The sequence below is a fragment of the Spermophilus citellus genome (assembly GCF_964194105.1).
Source record: "Spermophilus citellus genome assembly, chromosome: 9".
Lineage (NCBI taxonomy): Eukaryota > Metazoa > Chordata > Mammalia > Rodentia > Sciuridae > Spermophilus > Spermophilus citellus.
In genome coordinates, this window is record NC_138191.1 from 122,126,714 (window position 1) to 122,147,390 (window position 20,677).

At 43.5% G+C, this 20,677-nt stretch overlaps 1 long non-coding RNA gene across 1 annotated transcript; it reads right to left on the bottom strand.

The window, feature by feature from the left end:
• Window positions 1–14,118: 14,118 nt before the first annotated feature.
• LOC308657042 lies at window positions 14,119–18,954 on the bottom strand. Its single transcript, XR_014023844.1, has 3 exons — window positions 18,164–18,954; window positions 15,783–15,861; window positions 14,119–14,602 (listed from the first exon to the last, which is right to left on the bottom strand). It is a non-coding gene; the product is annotated as an uncharacterized lncRNA (long non-coding RNA).
• Window positions 18,955–20,677: the final 1,723 nt, after the last annotated feature.

Sequence of the window (20,677 nt, forward strand, 5' to 3'; positions counted from 1 at the left end):
ACTTGAACTCACAATGGAGTAACTCATGGTAAACTACTGCTTAAAATTAAAATTCAATATTAACCAGTTTTCCTTTTTCTTCTTCTGATTTTCACTGTTTTATTCTTTCTGTAGGAATGATGTTTATTGAACTGTTTTAGGTTCACCAAATCTGAGCACCATCCACATCTGTAATCCCAGCCATTCGGGAGGCTGAGGCAGGAGGATCCCAAGTTCAAGGTCCGTCTCAGAAATTCAGCAACTTAGTGAGATCCTGTCTCAAAAAATAAAAGGGGCTTGCATGTGGCTCAGTGCTAAAGCCCCCCCTGGGTTAAATGTCCAGTATCCCTAGGTTATATCCAACCTGATGTTAATCACAGTCAAAGCATTTTTAATTGCATATGTTATATTTTCATTTTGAATTTTCCATTAGGTTCTTTTATATTTATATTTTATATTTTCTCCTTATATTTCCTTCAGCCACTATTTATGTCTTTTCCTGCAGACACTGGAACAAATACATCTTTGCTGTTTCAAATACTTTGTCCATTAACTCCCAATTTCTGGGTCATTTGTGGGTCTCTTTCTGTTGACTTATCTTTCTGCTCCTTGCATGTCATGGTTTTCCATTTTGTTGGAAATCTAATAATCTTATGATATACTGAACAAATTTTATGGAGGATAGACACAAAGGAAATCAAACCTGGGTACCACATTGACAAACTGTTGAAAACCAAAGATAAAGAGAAAATTTTCAAAGCAACCAGGGAAAATGGATCCATTACAGCAGGGGAATTAGATAAGAAGGACAGCCGATTTCTCACCTCAATGGAGGCTAGAAGACAAGGAAGCTGCAACCTTGAAGGGGTCAAAGAGAACAAGTCCACCTAGAATTCTGCATCCAGTGAACACATCTTTAAAAAATGAAGATGGGGGGCTGGGGATGTGGCTCAAGCGGTAGCGCGCTCGCCTGGCATGCGTGCGGCCCGGATTCGATCCTCAGCACCACATACAAACAAAGATGTTGTGTCCGCCGAGAACTAAAAAATAAATATTAAAAATTCTCTCTCTCTCTCTCTCTCTCTCCTCTCTCACTCTCTCTTTAAAAAAAAAAAATGAAGATGGGGGCTGGGGATGTGGCTCAAGCTGTAGCGCGTTTGCCTGGCATGCTTGAGGCCCGGGTTGGATCCTCAGAGGCACCACATAGAAACAAAGATGTTGTGTCCACCGAAAACTAAAAAATAAATAAATAAATAAATAAATAATGAAGATGAAGTAAAGAAACTTCTGAGTAAGTCAAAGTTGAATGGAAATGGCACCAGCAGGCCCTCACCACAGGAAATTCTGCAGGCTGAAAGGAAGTGATAGCAGTTGGAAATTTAGTGGTATTGAAGGGAGGGAGAGAGAAAGGGAACACTGGGAGTGGTAAATAAGTATATGAATATTTATTTTCAAAGCCATTTATTTTCAGGGCCAGAGTTTGTGCTCAGTGGTAGAGCACTTGCTTAGCATGTGTGAGGCACTGTGTTCTATCCCTGGGACCACATAAAAATAAAATCAAGGTATTGTGTCCATCTACAACTAAAAAAATAATATTTTTTAAAAAGCCATCTATGTTCTATGTTCCTTCTTTTTAAAAAATTCTCCCCCCCCCACCCACCCATCATGCCTGTAGCTCACTGATCTTGTGAGTAGTACAGAAGATGGCTAGTGCAGCCTGGAATGTCTGAGCCTTCAAAGTTCTAGTTCCATTGTCTTCTAGCTTCCAATGAGGCAAGAAATCGGCCATCATTCTAATCATTATTCCTCTGCTGTGATGTATCCATTTTCTCTGGTTGTTTTTAATATTTTCTCTTCATCTTTGGTTTCCAACAGTTTTGTGGTGGTGCACACCTACAAACCCAGCTACTCAGCAGGCGGAGGCAGGAGGATCACAAATTTGAGATCAGCCTGTGTAACACAGCAAGACCCTGTCTCAAAATTAAATAAAAAGGGCTGGGGTGCAGCTTGCTGGTATAGTGCTTGCCTAGCATGTGTGTGGCTCTGGGTTCATTCCCCAGTACTGCAAAAGCATTTAAAAAATTAAAAAAATAAAAAGAGCTGGGGATGTAGCTCAGTGGTAGACAACTGCTGGGTTCAGTCTCAATATCACAAGAAATTGAATCCTGGGCTCCACACATTAGGAGAGTGTTCTACCTCTGAACTATACTCCCAGCCCCCAAAATTCCTTAAACATCAATTGACTTCATAATAAAATTAATAGGAATATCAGCTGGACTTTTTTTTTTTAAACTCAGGGGTACTTGACCACTGAGTCACATCCCCAACCCTATTTTGTATTTTATTTAGAGACAGGGTCTCACTGAGTTGCTTAGCACCTTGCAGTTGCTGAGGCTGACTTTGATCCTCCTGCCTCAGCCTCCCAAATGGCTGGGATTACAGGCGTGCACCACCGCACCTGGCATAAATTGGACTTTTAACACATGCATATACAAATATGTGCCAACAATAATATAAAGGGCCAGAGAGGTGTGAGTGGTAGTATGCTGTTATGAAGATTTCACTTTTCCTCAAATTTGTCTTTTTGTTTGTTTGTTTTTTGGTACCCAGTATTAACCCAGGACACTCAACCACTGTGCTACATTTCCAGCCCTTTTTATTTTGATTTTAAGACAGGGTCTTGCTAAGTTGTCCATGGTGACCTTGAACTTGTGATCCTCCTACCTCAGGCTTGCAAGACACTGGGATTCCAGGCACGTACCCTCATGCCTCTCTTGATTTATTTTTTTATCTTCCATTAAATTCCTATAAAAATACAAACAGAATTCTTGAAGCACTTATAAGCTGGTTCCAAAATTGTTATAGAAGATAAATGTCCAAGGATAGTTAAGACACTACAGGGATATTTAGGGTGGGAGGCCTGGCCCTCATGAGGAAAGAGCAGCATCTGTTTACCGATTGACACCAGAGAAGCACAGTAGCGTAGGAAAAGACCCGCATGGACATGAAAATCTGACATAAAACAGAATATCGTATGAGAACATTGTAAATACTGGGGAAAGGATAAGTAGCACCCAGTCAATTGGTTCCATATGTGTAAAGAATGAAATTGGATCTGTACTGTACCCAGATCCCACAAGCTAGTTCTCAATGACTAAAGACAGGAATGCGAAAGGCAGAACTTGAAAAAAAAAAAAAAGAAGAAGAACACTTTAAGAGAAATGTCTGTAAGATCCAGGGATAGGGAGGACCTCTTTAAACAAGACGGAAGAACATGCTAACCATATGTATTAGTCCAGTTTTCATTATTGTGACCAAAATACCCACAAGAACAACTTAGAAGAGGAAGAGTTTATTTTGGCTCATGGTTTCAAGGGTTTAGTCCATGTTTGGCCAAGTCCATTCTCAGGGCCCATGTGAGGTGGAACCTCATGGCAGAAGAGACTGGCAGAGGACAGATATTACCTCATGGTAGCCAAGAAACAGAGAGAGGGAGGAGCTGGGGGACAAGATATAATCCCCAAGTCCTTGCACTGTGACTCACCTCTCCCAGTCACACCCACTTTCCTGGTCACCATCCGGTACATTAGGCATTTCAAATTGTTAATCCATTAATCTAACCTGCTGAGGGCCATTGCCAAGTAGGAATGACGCATCGAAATTTCCTTGCCAGCGTACCCCATGTTAAATGGACTTGCCTTGGAAATTCGCTGTGACATTGCATGTGTGTTTGAGAAAGGTGACCCTGCTCAAGGACGAGGGTGGATCCAGGATTAGGGTGTATCCTGCAGGTTTGAGGAAGTATCCCGTTCCTTGGGTTTAGGGCGTTCCTGGTTTAAGACAAGTTTAAGGCGTTCCCAGTTTAAGACAATATGGGTTTTAGGGAAGTTCCATGTTGAAGGTTATTGCTGCTGGGAATAGGGCGTTCCTGCTGCTTGAGTTCCCGTTGAGTTCTCGTGAGATTCTGAAAGTATTTTGGAGAAGAAAGCCCCGTGGAGTAGGTGAATTGGGCGGCAGGAGAACTTGGATTTCCCGAGAACGTGTGTAGAGGCCGGTGTGAGTTCGGGAATAAAGAATTGCTGTTTGAATCTACAAAGCTGTGAGTGGCTCGTGATCTTGTGCCCAGCCAAGACATTGGCACTGACCCATCCTGGAATCCACCGATGAGGTCCTAGATCTCGGAATCCTATCATTCACCTGTGAATGTGCCTCATTAACACAAGAGCTTTTGAGGGACACCTCATCTCCAAACCATTATACCATAAAAGCAAAAAAAAAAAAAAAATGGACATTTTGTTATATTAAAGATGTTTGTTCTTTGCCTGGCATTTGAAAGGCTTTGAGTTTGACCCCCATCCCTGCAACAGCAACAGAACAAAAATGTTTGTTCCTCAAAAGGTACCACAAAGAGAGTGCAAAGACAAGCTGCAGTCTGAGAGAAGATATTTGCAACAATTTATTACCATAATGAGAAAGTATTCATATTTAGATTTTGTTTTTAAAGAAGAGACAACCCAATAGAAAAATGGGCAAAGGCTTGAACTGGCATTTTCCAGAACCTGTCAACACATGACAAGATGCTCATCCTCTCTAGCCACCTGGAAAATGCAAACTAAGAGCCTAAATATCCGTCTACATCTATTAGATTTTTCAAAATTAAGAAGTGCCGTAATTCAAATTATTGTCATTGAAACTGTGGATCAGTCAAAACTTTTTTTTTTTTTTTGTATCAGGGATTGAATCCAGGGGTACTTAACCACTGAGCCACATCCCCAGCCCTTTTTTAATATTTTATTTAGACACAGGGTCTTATTGAGTTGCTTAGGGCCTCACTAAATTGCTGAGGCTGGCTTCGACCTCATGATCCTCCTGCCCCAGCCTCCGGAGCCTCTGGGATTACAGGTGTGTGCCACTGCACTTGGCCCGAACTCTTATGATAGCTGGAAGAAGAGTAAACTGCAATAAACGTTCTGGAAAACCATTTGGCATTATCAAATAAAATAGATGTGCAAATCTTATGATACAGTATTTCCATTACAAACTCTTACATATGTGTATTAAGAGACTTGTATAAAATATACATAGCAATATTTTTCCTATTGGCAAAAAAAAACAAAACCCACAAACCAAAAACCTAGAAATAATCTAAATACCATCACCAGGATGGTAGAAATATAAATTGTCATTTTAGGGGGTGGTGCTGGGGATCAAAACCAGAGCTCCAGATACTCTCTTTCCCAGAGCTATATCATTTACTCCCTAAACTATATTTCTTTTTTTCTTTTTTTTTTTTGCCGAATACACTTTTTTATTTTTATTTTAATATATACATGACAATAGAGTGTTTTTGACATGTTATGCATACATGGAATATAACTTATTCTAATTAAGATCCTATTCTTGGGCTGGGGTTGTGGCTCAGTGGTAGAGTGCTCACCTAGCAAGCACAAGGCACCGGGTTCGATCCTCAGCACCACATAAATGTAAAATAAAGATATTGTGGGGCTGGGGATGTGGCTCAAGCGGTAGCGCGCTCGCCTGGCATGCGTGCGGCCCGGGTTCGATCCTCAGCACCACATACCAACAAAGATGTTGTGTCCGCCGAGAACTAGAAAATAAATATTAAAAAATTCTCTCTCTCTCTCTCTCTCTCTCTCTCTAAAAAAAAAAAAAAAAAAAAAGATTGTATCCACCTAAAGCTTGAGAATAAATATTAAAAAAAAAAAAGATCCTATTCTTGTGGTTATAAATAACGTGGAATTTCACTGGTCATATATTCTTATGTGAACATAGTAAATTTATGTTTAATTCCTTCTTTCTTTCCTACCCTAAACTGTATTTCAAAACAATATGAGTTGGGGCTGGGGATGTGGCTCAAGCGGTAGCGCGCTCGCCTGGCATGCGTGCGGCCCAGGTTCGATCCTCAGCACCACATACCAACAAAGATGTTGTGTCCGCCGAAAACTAAGAAATAAATATTAAAAAAAATTCCCTCTCTCTCTCTCTCTCTCTCTCTCTCTCTCCTCTCTCACTCTCTCTTTAAAAAAAAAACAATATGAGTTGAAAAGAAAAAACAATAGAGTTACAAGTAATAGGATAGATGAAACTAGAATTACAAAATTGAAAATAAATACAAGTTGCAGAAGACTCATTATCAAAAGCCAGAAATCACTAGCAAAACTAAACAATGTATTATTCGGGAAAGCATACACTTATGACAACATTATTCTTTCTAAGTGAGGAATGTTCAGGAATGAGGTTTCTTTGGCCAACAGGATGGAGGAAGGGCAGGAAAGGCCACAGAGGCAGGCTGTCCTACAGCACTGGTGACGCGATGGCTCTCCAGCTGGAGGGTGTTCAGAGTCACTTTAAAAAATGGTGCATTCACTGGGTTCGATTCTCAGCACCGCATAGAAATAAATAAAATACAGGCCTGTTGACAACTAAAAAAAATATTTTAAAAAAATGGTGCATTCATTCTTTGGAATTTTACAAATACAAAATATGGGAGAGCAGGACTCACTCCTAGGAAGAAAAAGCAGATTATCAACAAAAAATCTTCATAGTTGGAATCCAAAAGGCCAAGGGAGCAACATTTTTCAAAGCATTGAAGGAAACGAACTTTGAAACTAGAATTTTTATCTCTAGCTATCCCATCACTTAGAAAGTGGAATAAATATTTATTCATGGCCTCAAAAGTGTTGCCACATAAAGACCTTTGGAATCACTACTAATGATAAATACAGAATAAGGAAATCACTGAATCCTGGAGGAAGCAGGGAGATACCTGGGGAGTGAAGGTGAACAGACCTCATGCGTTCTATTCGTCCTCAGTGAACAGCCAATTTTCCTTTTCCCCCAAGCCTTACAGACTCAGATCCCAAACCATCAGCTCATACCTGCAGTCAGAGAAATGAAGATCGACACAACAAAGACAATATTGAATATCCACAATACTGCCCCCAATTCAGATTGCTGAGGAGGACGTGGGAGAAGCAAGATCTCACACAAGTTGCTAATGCAGACATAAATTACGTGTGCTTTTTTCCTGCCAGGCCTGTCGGCTCTATTTATTCAGGTGAAGCGTGTTTGTCTAAGCCTCCTAAGTTGTAGACCATCCCCGACAGTAACCACTGGAAAACATACACCCCTAAAACAACTACTCTCACACAGGTTCAAGAAAGTCCATCTCACGTTGCGTATGTAGTTGGAGCTGGAGGCACACTGTGTATCCACCCACCTCGGGGATGGGGAGGAAAAATGTGGCCCATGATGGAATGCCATGCCTTGGGCAGAAAAAATGAACTGCATCCAGCAATATAGGTAGTTCTTCAAAATAATATGTTCAGTAAGAAACAGAATATGTATCATTTCATTTCCCATTTATGTTAAATTTTACAATGAATATGTAAGGGGAGAGAGTTGCAGGCAAAAAGAACTGTAGGTGCAAAAGTCCTGGGGTAGGAGTGTGTTTGGCATATTCCAGGAACATCAAGGAGGCCAGTATGTGAATGCAGTGGGTTGAGAAGGGAATCCCATGACCTTCTCCCTTCCTATAAATGCTTAGGATTTTGCTTGGAATGAAACAAGACTCCATTGAAGCTTTTTAGTCAAGGAATGAAATGACATAGCTTATTTTCAGAGGTCCAGCATGGTCACTGGGTAGAGGCAAGACTAAAGGCTGGGAGAGCTGATAGGAGGACATCACTGATCCAGGACAGAGGTGACAGTGACTCAGAATATGCCAGATGAGAAGGGAACTTGGAAAAAATAAATAGATAGATAGATAAAAGAAATATCTTTAAGGCCTGGGGATAGGGACTCCTTCAGACAAGATATTTTTTTAAAGAACTGAGAGAAAGTATTTCATTCTAAAACAGAGTGGGTGGTGATCCAGTGAGTGCCCATGTGAGGGAATAGAGGAGGTCAGGGTGTTACTGGGTTTTTGTCCTTAACGACCAACTGGCCGAAAGATGGAGTTGTTTCTGGTGAGCAGGAGAGAGGTGAGCAGGAGAGAAGGAGGAGTAGGTTTAGGGGGGAAAGGAAGATCCCCAGGTGGGGACTCCCGCGCCTGCTGGGCATCAGTGCCCGGAATTTGTCCTTGCTGGAGGCGGAACCCAGGCCCTCAGTGGGTTCTGCCCCCAGCTGCACCTCAGCACGGGTCTAGGCTTTAGAGGAGAGGTCTGCCACCCATCTGGGACTGTAGGATGGCATTTAAATCACAGTAGATGAGGTCACCAAGGGATGAGTTCATATAGGGAGTCGGAGGCCACTCTCAGGTGCTCTGATGTTTAGGAGTCGGGAGGGTCAGGGTGGAGGGGAGCCAAGGAGGTGCTTCCAGACGGCGTGAGGGGAAGGCTGTGCCCAGGTGAAAGCAGGTGGAGTGGGTCGGGGGTTAGGTGGGTGGGCAAGCATGGCTCTGTGCATGGCGGGGTGACAGCTACGTGGAGAGGGCTCCAGAGAGACAGGAAGGGGAAGCGGGCGCAGCACGTAGAGACCAGGTTTCTGAACAGTGTCCCTGTCCAGGAAAGCGCAGAGGTGGGCAGAGCCCCCGGCCCTTCCTGGTCCAGGGAGAGTTTTATTTGCTTGTTTTGAATGTGTCACATGTAATGAGTCACAGGGGACAAGAACAACCGTGTATTACGGTGACGCAGCCACTTCAGTGTTCACAGCGGCCAAATGATGGAAGGTGCCCAGATGCCCCTCAACAGATGGATGGGTTCAAGAATCGTGGCACCTACACACAATGGCGTCTTCTTCAGCCACCAGGAAGGGTGGAATCATGACATTTGCCAGTAAATGGATGGAACCGGAGAACACCCAGCTAAGAGAAATAAGCCAGACTCAGAAAATCAAGGGTCGACCGTTTTCTGTCACATGCAGAAGCTACAACAAAGTAAGGGGACAAGACGGGGGTTGCGTAACCTAGAGACACAGGGGAGATCAGCGGAGTAGAAGGGGACTGAGAGGGAGGGACTGGAGGGGAGGAAATGCGGAATGAACTGAACAGAATCACCCTGTGTGCACATAGAAATACGCCACAGCAGCCCCACCGTTCTGTGCCTGTGCAGAGCACTGATCAAAATCAAATAAGTGGGGGCTGGATGGTGGCTCAGGGGCAGAGCGCTTGCCTAGCAGGGGTGAGGCACTGGGTTCGATTCTCGGTACCACATATAAATAAATAAAATAAAGATCCATCAACAACTAAAAAACATTATAAATAAATAAATAAATAAACAAACAGGTGGCCCCACCTGGTGGCCAACACCTGTAATCCCAGCAGCTCAGGAGGCTGAGGCAGGAGGAGAGTCCTAAGTTCAGAGTCAGCCTCAGCAACTTAGCGAGACCCTGTCTCAAAATAAAAAAAATAAAATCAAAAGGGCTGGGGATGTGGCTCAGTGGTTAAGCACCCCTCAGTTCAATCCCTGGTACCATAAATTAAAAAATAAATAAAAATAGGGGGCTGGGGATGTGGCTCAAGTGGTAGCGCGCTCGCCTGGCATGTGTGCGGCCCGGGTTCGATCCTCAACACCACCTACAAACAAAGATGTTGTGTCCGCCGAGAACTAAAAAATAAATATTAAAAAAAATAAATAAATAAAAATAAATAAATAGATGTAAGAGAGAAGGGAGGATCAATAGAAGGAGGAGAAGTGGGAGGAGGGGATGGGAGTGGGGGTGCTGGGGACAGAAAGCAGATCAAATTTCATCAGAAGGAACCCCACTATTACCTGAAGCCATAAGGCTCTCACACAAACACTTTAAAAATAGCCCATTTAGAAAACACAACTATAAAAGAAATCAGAGGGGTGTATGGATGATGGAGAAGGAGAGTGAGGGTTAAGGATGAGGTGGGAAATAATAAACCAAGAGAGGCACCACATGTCCAGGGGCCGGTGGGCCATGAACTGAAGACACTGGAAGAAACATCTCCCCCAGGGGCTGGGGAGTGGGTGGTGCACAACCCAGGGAGGAGATCCTTCCTTCTTTATCATGCAGAGCAAACGGCTGCATTCAAGGACCCTTCAATTCAAAGTTGAAAATACTCATATTAATCCCCTCCTCCTCCTCCTCCTCCTCCTCCTCCTCCTCCTTCTTTTTCTTTTTTAATCCCTTTCATTACCGTGCACCTCCGAGGGCAAGAACCGGAAAACTTGGAAAAAAAATTAATTGTTGTATTTCTCTGAGCCCCATCAAGGCAGGGTCGCATCCCATAAGAGCATCAGGGGCCCAGGTGAAATTCACCCAAGAGAAGGTCTCAGAGCCAGGAAGAGACCCTCCCTGATCAGGCACAGAGGGGCTCAAGACACCAGAGACCCAGCCTCGTTTCTACCTGCTGCTCACAAATGAGGACAGACTGTCACCAGGACAGGAGTGACTGCGGAAAACCACAAGTTTGCTTCTCTGCCAGGAAATTTTTTTTGTGGAGGGAATGGGTGTCCTGGGACAAAGGACCATAGAGCAGAGACAATGGCTCAGCTGTGTGCTCCCCTCCAGTGGGCCCGAGAGGATTTCTGGAGACATTTTTGTTGGGTTACTGTACACCCACAAATAGCTACTTAGAAAAAGGAAAAGAACAAAACTTAACAATTAGAGGGCTATTTCCAACAGGCATTCACGAACGAACAGATCCACGGATGAGCCTGTTACTTCTTGCAATCGACCCTCACTTGTTCTCCCTCCTCCAGCCTCTCCTACTTCAAGCCAGTCTGCACATTGTGTGGCCGGGACTGATCTCCTGAAAGCACCGATCTGTTCTAGTCACTCCCCTGCTCAAGCACTTTCCTGGCTCCCTATTACCTTTAAAACAGTCAAGCTTTGAAGGTCTTTCATACTGGAGTCTATTTTCCCAGCCCATCTCCCATTATCTCCTTTGAACTTGTGCCAAACTAAAGTTTCTCTGTCCTTCAGTCTTCCTGTGACTCACTCCTGCTCAATCATTTACTCTTAGTTTACTTGTTAGGTTTTGTTTGTTTGTTTTTGGTACCAGGGATTGAATCCAGGGGCGCTCCACCACTGAGCCACACCCCCAGCCCTATTTCGTATTTTATTTAGAGACAGGCTCTCCTGAGTTGCTTAGTGCCTCACTTTTGCTGAGGCTGGCTTTGAACTTGCCATCCTCCTGCCTCAGCCTCCTGAGCCGCTGGGGTGATAGGCGTGCTCCACCACATCCAGCTTTACTTGTTAGTTCCGGGGAGTTTTGCCTACGGTCCCCTCCCTTCCCGTGACCCTCCAGGCGGAGCTAGATGCCTTAGCACTTATCACAAGAAGCTTGGTCTGTGTTGTACTGTTCATCTCTTTCCCTTCCTAGGTGGTAAGTTCAGAAGGGCCAGAGTCCACGTCGTTTAAAATCATAATCCTACCTCTCACACATACCAGGATCAATTTCATATGGATCATAAATCCAGAGAGAAGAAAGGAAACAATGTGACTTTTGGAAGAAAACGTGGGAAAAGGGTGTGGTGGGGCGCACCTGTAATCCCAGTGCCTCGGGAAGCTGAGGCAGGAGGATCTCAAGTTCCAGGCCAGCCTCGTGGCAACTTAGCAAGACCCTGTCTCAAAAAAAAAATTTTTTTAAAAAGGGCTGGAGATATAGCACAGTGGTAGAGCTACCTGAGTTCAATTTCCAGGACTGACCAAAAAAAAAAAAAAAAAAAAGAAGACCAAAGAAGAAGAAAGAAAACATAGCAGAAAAATCTTCATAACCTTTAAGTAGGCAAAGATTTCTTAAGCAGGATACAAAGAGCATGGATGATAAAGGAAAACATGGATAAAACAACATTTAGATTGAAAACTTGTTTAAAAATGCCATCAAAGGGCTGGGATTGTAGCTCAGTGGCAGAGTGGTTGCCTAGCATGTGTCAGGCTCTGGGTTCGACTCTCAGCAGCATATAAATAAATAAAAAGTAATAAAAATCCATCATCAACTAAAAAAAATTAAAAATAAATAAATTAAAATGCAGTTAGAAATTTAGAAAGGTAGGTACAAAGTTTAAAAAAGTAAATAAAAATCAACAAAACCCAAATTTGGGTCTTTGTAACAATAAAAAATATTTGACAGACCATTGCTGAATTAAACAGGGAAAATAAAATAGAATGAAAAGACTCAAATTACTAAAATCAGGAGTGAAAGAAGGAACATCACTACTGGCCTTTCAGAAATAAAAAGGATTGTAAAGGACTCCTATGAAAAATTGTATATCAATGAACGAGGTAATCTAAATAAAATGGACGTAAATTAACCAAACTGGCTTATGAAAAAATTGAAAATCTGAATAGACCTATAAAAAAGAGATTAAATTAGTATTTGGTAGTTTTTGGTTTTTTTTTTTTTTGGTACTAGGGATTGAACTCAGGGGCACTCAACTAGTGAGCCACATCCCCAGCCCTATTTTGTATTTTGTTTAGAGACAGGGTCTCACTGAGTTGCTTAGTACCTTGCAGTGGCTGAGGCTGGCTTTGAACTTGCAATCGTTCTCTCTCAGCCTCCCAGGCTGATGTGATTACAGGTGTGCACCATCGCGCCCCGCTTAAATTAGTATTTGTACTTAAAAAAAAAAAAAAGAAAAAAACCCACCAAATTTCCCATAAAGAAAAGTCCAGGGTTCGGGATGTGGCTCAAGCAGTAGCGCGCTTGCCTGGCATGTGCGGGGCATTGGGTTCGATCCTCAGCACCACATAAAATGAAATAAAGATGTTGTGTCCACCGAAAACTAAAAAATAAATATTAAAAAATTTTCTCTCTCTCTCTTTAAAAAAAAAAAAAAAAGAAAGAAAGAAAAGTCCAGACCCAGACAGTTTTGCTGGTAAATTCTGCCAGATATTTAAAGACAAATTAACATCAACTCTTAAAAAAAATAGAAAAGGATGGAAACTTCCCAATTTTTATTGAAGTCAGTGTTACTCTGATACTAAACCAGACAAAGAAGAGAATAAAACTACAAACCAATATATCTTCTGAATACAGATGTAAAAATCCTAAACAGAATATAGCAAACAGAGTCCAGCAACATATAAAAGAAAATTTGCACCAGGATTGAGTGAGATTTATCCCAGAAAAGCAAGGTTAATTTAACCTATGAAAATCAATCAGTGTAATATACCATTTCAAATGAATACAGGATAAAAGCCACATGATTATCTAGCAGAACAGAAGAGCCATTTGACAAAATCCAGTACTATTTCCTGATAAAAACACTTAAATGAGGAATAGAAATGAACATCTTCAATCCACTAAAAGCCATCTAGGAGAAATTCAAACCTATCATTACATTTTATGGTGCATGATTGGTTGCTTCTCCCTGAAATCAGGAAGAAGATGAAATTGTCTGCTCTCCCAGCTTCTATTCAACAGAACACTGAAAGTTCTAACCAGAGAAAGCAGGCAAGAAAAGGAAGTCAAGAGTATCTGGATTACAAAAGAAGAAACAAGACGATCCCCATGTGCAGAAGATGTGATCTTATGTGTAGAAACTCTAAAGCATCCAACAAACAAACAACAACAATAAACTCATCAAAACTGCAGGCTAGCCAGGCAATGGTAGTGCATGTGTATTGCTGAGAGCCATAGCCAAGTAGGAATGACACGTGGCATTTTGGGTTGAAAGGTGACCCTGCTCAGGGATTAGGGTGGCTCCGGGTTTAGGGTGGATCCTGCTGGGAATAGGGCGGCTCCAGGATTAGGGCGGATCCTGCTGGGATTAGGGCAGATCCTGCTGCCTCAGGCGCCCGCTCCTTTGGAGTTCCCGTTGAGTTCTCCGGGGGTGCGCGGAGCCGGGTGAAGGCAGGGTGTTCACAGGAAGTATGGGTAGAGTGTCGGTGAGAGTTCGGGAATAAAGAGTTGCTGTTTGAATCTACGAAGGCTTTGTGGTGGCTCGGTTATTTTGTGCCCAGACAGACTGCGGCAGTGTATAATCTCAGTGGCTCTAGAGGCTGAGGCAGGAGGATCCCTTGAGCCCATAGCTTTGAGACCAGCCTGGGCAACATAGTGAGGCCCTGCCTCAAAAAAAAAAAAAAAAAAAAAAAAAAAAAAAAAAAAAAAAAAAGAAAGAGGTGAAGAGAAAATCACAATGAGATGCCATTTCATAGCCATATAAGGACTGTAATAAAGAGGATGGGTGATAACAGTGTTGTGAGGACGCGGAGAAACTGGGACCCTCAGACCTGACGGGCGGGGGGTGTTCAATGGCGCAGCTGTTGGCACTTCCTCAAGAGGTTCTGCAGCTCAGAGTGTGGAGTTGGGCTCTTTGTCTGATGAACTTGAAGAATGAAATCCACAGACACAAGGTGACGGCCAAGTAACAGGATTTATTACAGTGACAGAAAGGAAGAAAGCAGAGCTCCTAGAAAGGAGGGGTCCCCAGGGACGGATACCAGAGTGTCAGGGGCTTAGAGGAACCTACAGAGTTAAGGCACCACCACCCAGCCCTGCTCAACTCGGGGTAAGTGGCTCAGTGTCCCACCACCTCTTCATGAGTTCTTTGGTCCACTCAGGTTACAGGGCCCCCTTTCTTTGACGGGGGTCCCCCAGGCAGCAGATGTCTCACTCTCAGTTTTTTCTGCTTACACAGGAGTCAGCCTGACCTTGATGAGGCCCCGCTTGTGTAGGTAGCTTCTCAGCCCCCTGTGAGCAGAAACCTGACCTTGAAGGACCAGAGTTCCCTGCTGTCCTTTTTTTTTTTTTTTTTTTTTTTTGGTATCAGGGATTGGGCACTCAACCACTGAGCCACATCCCCAGCCCTATTTTGTATTTTATTTAGAGACAACGTCTCACTGAGTTGCTTAGTGCCTTGCTTTTTCTGAGGCTGGCTTTGAACTTGCAATCCTCCTGCCTCAGCCTCCCGAGCCACTGGGATTACAGGCATGTGCCATCACGCCCAGCCTCCTACCTGTCCATTTTAACCTTTTTCTCCTGTCTCAGTTTGACAAAGAATTATTGTGGTGCAGCACTCCCAGGAGACTTCAAAATAAATGTTTACCCAAAACTCGTGCATGAATGTTCACAGCATCAGAATTCCTAATAGCCCTGCAAGTCAGAAACAACCCAAATATCCTCCAACTGGTGAATGGATAAAAAAAATGTGGTATGTCTATATAATGGAATATTATTCAGTCCTATAAAGGAAAGAAATGCTGATTCATGCTGAAAATATGCTAAACACAAGAAGCCGGTTACAAAATGTGACATTTGGTATGATTCCTTTTATATAGCATGTCCAGAATAGGTAAATCCACACAGAGCAAAGTGGATTAGTGGTTACCAAGGGCTGGGGAGGGGGCAATGGGAACTGATTGCTAATGGATGTGGGGTTCCTTTTTGGGATGATGCACTTGATTCTGGTGATGGTTTCACAATTGTTTGATGACATTTACTAAACACCACTGAATTGTGCACTTTATTTATTTATTTATTTATTTGGCACTAGGAATTGAATTCAGGGGTACTTAACCACTGAGCCACATTCCTAGTCCTTTTTAATATTTTATTTAGAGACAGGGTCTTGCTAAGTTGCTTAGGGCCTTGCTAAATTGCTAAGGTTGGCTTCGAACTTGCAATCCTCCTGCCTCAGCCTCCCAAGCCACTAGGATTACAGACATGCACTACCACACTTGGCTGAATTGTGTATTTAAAAAATTTTTAAAAACATTTTAAGTTGTTAATGGATCTTTATTTTATTTATCCATTTGCATGTGGTGCTGAGAATCAAACCCCGTGCCTCATACTTGCTAGGCAAGTGCTCTACCACCAAGCCTGAATTGTGTACTTTAAAAGGTAAACTTTATGGATATGAATTATAGCTTACGCTGCTGTTCTTCAAAAGGCAAGCCACAGGATGACAAAGAACTTGCTTTATATACTTTGTGTATAAAACTCTTCCAAATCTATAATGAAAAGGGAAGACAGCAATATTTTAAAAACTGGTCTGAAAGACTGAAAAGTAACTGCACAAAAGAGGACATTAGTTCAATCCCAAGCCCTGCAAAAAAACCAAAGCAAACCAAAACAAAAAAAAGATGACATCCAGGTGGCCAATAAACATATGGAAAAGCGATCAGTTCAATTACGTATCAGGCCACACAAAGCCACAAGGAGCAATCATTGCACCCACTTCAGAAAGGCTCAAATTAAATATTCTGACAGTTCTCTAGCATTGGAGTGTTCTGCACATGTACCAATTGTGGGAATGTAAGTTAGCGAGGCTCCTTGGCACTGCTGATGAAGGCTGAATATACCCACACCCTACGACCCAGAAATTCCTCTACCTAAATGTGCACATATGCACGAGAGAGAGAGAGAGAGAGAGAGAGAGAGAGAGAGAGAGAGAGAGAGAGAGGGAGGGAGGGAGGGAGATATCTGTGTGTGTTTATTTGTGTCATACTTCAATTAAAAAAAAACCCAAAACCTGGGCACAGTGGTGCATGCCTGTAATCCCAGTGGCTTGGGAGGCTGAGGCAGGAGGATCATGAGTTAAAAGCCAGCCTCAGCAATTTAGTGAGGTGCTCAGCCACTTAATGAGACCCTGTCTCTAAATAAGATACAAAAAGGGCTGGGGATATGGGTCTATGGTTAAGCACTCCTGGGTTCAATTCCTGATACCAAAACAACCAACATCAATTTTACTTACCAAAAAAATCCTTCTATTCTTTCAGCCTCAGTGGTGCTGAGGATCGAACCCAGTGCTTCAGGCATGCCAGGCGAGCGCTCTACCACTGAGCACCAGCCTCAGCCCTATTTTTAAATTTTTATTTGTTTCCACTAGTTATACATGACAGCAGAATGCAGCACAAGTTTTCATTTCTCTGGTTGTTCACGATGAAGAGTCACACCACTCATGCAACCATACACCTACCAAGGGGAATGATGTCTGTCTTGCTCCACTATCTTTCCTACCCTTTGCCCCCTCTCCTCCCTTCACTTCCCTCTGTACAATCCAAGGTTCCTCCACTCTTCCCTAGACACCCCTTCTCACATTGTGGGTCAGCATCCACATATCAGAGAAAACATTCGGCCTTTGGTTTTTGGGGATTGGCTTGTTTCACTTAGCATGATATTCTCCAGCTCCATCCATTTACCTGCAAATGCCATAATTTTTATCATCTTTTAAGGCTGAGTAATATTTCAGTGTGTGTGTATGTGTGTGTGTATCACATTTTCTTTTTTTAAAAAAAATATTTTTTAGTTGTAGTTGAACACAATATCTTTATTTTATTTATTTATTTATTTGTTTATGTGGTGCTGAGGATCCAACCCAGGGCCTCGAGCGTGAGGCGAGGCCTCTACTGCTGAGCCACAACCTCAGCCCCCATATACTACATTTTCTTTATCCATTCATTTGTTAAAGGCATCTAGGTGGGTTCCACAGTTTAGCTATTGTGAATTGAGCTGCTATAAACATTGATGTGGCTGCGTCACTGTAGTCTGCTGATTTTAAGTCCTTTGGGTATAAACCGAGGAGTGGGGGTTCCGCGCCAAGTTTCTAAGGAATCTCCACACTGCTTTCCACAGTGATTGTACCAATTTGCTGTCCCACCAGCAAAGAATGAGTGTCCCTTTTCCCCCACATCCTCGCCAACACTTATTGTTGTTGGTCTTCATAATAGCTGCCATTCTGACTGGAGTGAGATGAAATCTTAGAGTATCTGTTTTGATTTGCATTTCTCTAATTTGCTAGAGATGGTGAACCCTTTTCCATGTTTGTAGATTGACTGTATTTCTTCTTCTGTGAAGTGTCTGTTCAGTTCATTAGCCCATTTATTGATTGGGTTATTTGTGGGGGGTTTTGTGTATGTGTGTATGTGTGTGTGTGTGTGTGTTTTGAGTTCTTTGTATATCCTGGAGATCAGTGCTCTATCAGATGTGAGTGTGGTGAAGATTTTCTCCCACTCTGTAGGCTCTCTCTTCATGTTATTGATTGTTTCCTTTATTCAGCTTCTTTTAAAATGCCCTTTTATTAACATTCACAAAGTCACAAGGTCTCTGGGATACCCGTAATCGAAGGCAACTCTATTTTCTCTGATTTCACAGCCCTCTTTGGAATCAATCTCTCTCTCTCTCTCTCTCTCTCTCTCTCTTACTGGGGGTTGAACCTAGGGGTGCTCTACTCTGTGTCGGCTTTTTCACTGCTATGACTAAAAGACTCGACCTGCACAACTGTAGAGGAGTAAAGTGTATTTAGCGGCTCACTGTTTCAGAGGTCTCAGTTCATATTCAGCTGGCTCCATTCCATGCGGCCCGAGGTAAGGCAGAACATCATGGTGGGTGAGTGTAGCAGAGGGAGGTGGCCCACGGGATGACCAGGATGCAGCGAGAGAGACACCACTTATCAGAAACAAAATATATACCCCTAAGCCACGCCCCAACGCCCACCTCCTCCAGCCATGCCCCACCCACCTTCAGTTACCACTCAGTTAACCCCCAGGGATTAATTCACTGATTGTATTAAGGCTCTCATAACCCAATCATTTCTCCTCTAAAGAAACCCTCTTGCACTGTCTCACACATGAGCTTTTGGGGAACACCTCTCATCCAAACCATAACAACCCCTGAGCTGCAACCCCAGCCCTTTCTATTTTTTAAATTTTGAGACAGGGTCTTGCTCAGATACTGAGGCTGTCCTTGAACTTTGATCCCCCTGCCTCAGTTTCCTGAGTTCCTGGGGTTATAGACCAGCTCCCCAGGGCCTGGCTTTTGTGGACTCTTTTGATGACTTGACCTGGTTTAGGAACATCTGTATGGAAAGAGCAAGAGATTGGAGACCAGCCACTTCCCAGGTGGGTGACCATGAACAGGTGTCCCCCAGTGTTAGGGTTATTAGCTACATCCAGCAGGAATTGATTGTGTTGATTTAAGCAGAACCGGAGACCAGGTAATTGAAAAGCTTCAGAGCTCAGAGCCACGTGTTGATGCCTGAACTCACTCTAAGGCACTGTCAGTACCCACACCATTGCTGCTCTTTTTTTTTTTTTTTAATATTTATTTTTTAGTTCTCGGCAGACACAACATCTTTGTTGGTATGTGGTGCTAAGGATCGAACCCGGGCCGCACGCATGCCAGGCGAGCGCGCTACCGCTGGAGCCACATCCCCAGCCCTGTGACCAGCTTTTAGATTCAACACTAGGACAGGAGTCCGTTGGCAGAGCCTGTGTTACAGAACTCCTCTCTACCTGGGAAAATGAGTATCCGACCTTTTCAGCTTTTGTTTTTAGCAGAAGGTGACCTTGATGCGTAGAGGATTCCCCAAACATAACAGTGGTCACCAAAGGCATGATAAGTGCCCACTGCATCACCCAAGGACAAGTTACCGCCCTAAGCCTGTTTCCTCATCCATAAATGGGGCTAAGGGACTGATAAAGGGGCAAAGGAACTGTTGGGTGTGAAAGGCCTCCCTGTGTTTGGCACAGCGGGACGTTATTTTATGGTAAATATCACTATTGGTGATTTGATTTTTTTTCTAAAGTCCTATAGTCCCTGAGGTCCCCAAACCTTGGCATCTCGATGCCTCTGGTTTCTATCTGCAGGCTGCAAAATGGGGTTCCACTTGTCAAATCTGAGCACATCGACACGTTTTGTGACCCACAGAAAGGTCTGTAGAGGGGGCCTGCCTTTCCCCTCAGTGGTCAGAAGTCTGTGAAAGGGTCCAGGAGTTCCCAAAGATCTTGATTTACATTGTCAGGGAAAGGCGGTTTTTGGAAGAGACGCTCCTTAGCTCTCAACGTCATTGGAATTAACTAACACATGTTGGATTTAAACCTTTTATTTAGTTTTAAATTTTTTCTTTTAGCATTTAATATCTTTTATTGATTTAGTGGCCAAATAAGGGAACATCTACTCAGTCAGAAAGGAAATCCAGAACGCGATGCAGGGTCCCGGGTGACAGGACTGGCTCCTGGTCCCTGCAGAGCAGGGACCCCGCCTTCATGTACAAGGTGGCACCTCACCTCAGGAGCCCTTAAAGGATGTTTACTGAGTCATCTGCATTAGTTAAAAACAAGACCCTCAAATCCTTTTATTTGCGTCCCCTTCACCACCCTGTCCCCCTTCTCTCCTCCATGTCAAACCTCCATTTAGCAAAACAGCGGGGTGCAGCTCAGGGGGGGCCCTTGCCTAGCCTGTGCAGGCCCTGGTTCCATCCCCAGGGTTGCAATAACAGCAAAACCAGACCTGGTGGAGCCTGGCCCCAGGGAGACCCCACTGTGGAGAAGAGTAGAGGTTTAGGCCTCAAACATTCCAAACCTTTTTTTTTTTTTTTTTAAGCAGAAAATGTTGAAGGGAGCATACCTGTTTGGGGCTTGAGACCTCCAAGAAATGGCTTTGCCCTGGCTGGGTGTCCTGCCCCCCTGCCCCTAGGGTCTCAGCAGTGAATGAAGCAGGAGGCCTGAGAGTTGGACGGCCTCAGAAAGGGCTTTGATCACGGAGGCCCAAAGGCTGCTGCCAAAATGGCTTTGCCCCTGCCTTCAGCTTGAAAGCCAGGCCCTGGGCTCCAGGCGACCATAGACAAGCCTGTCCCCCGTTCAGCTCACAGAGGGGTCTGTGCTTCATTGGGTCGGGATGGCAGGTCAGAGTGATATCACAGAGAGAGACCTGGTTTTGAGTCCCGACTTTGCAACTCCGGCTGTGTGACTTTGGACAAATACTGATTATTTTTGAGTTGGAAATGTTCATGTGCAAATGGACAAAATAATACCTTCCAGGGTTTTG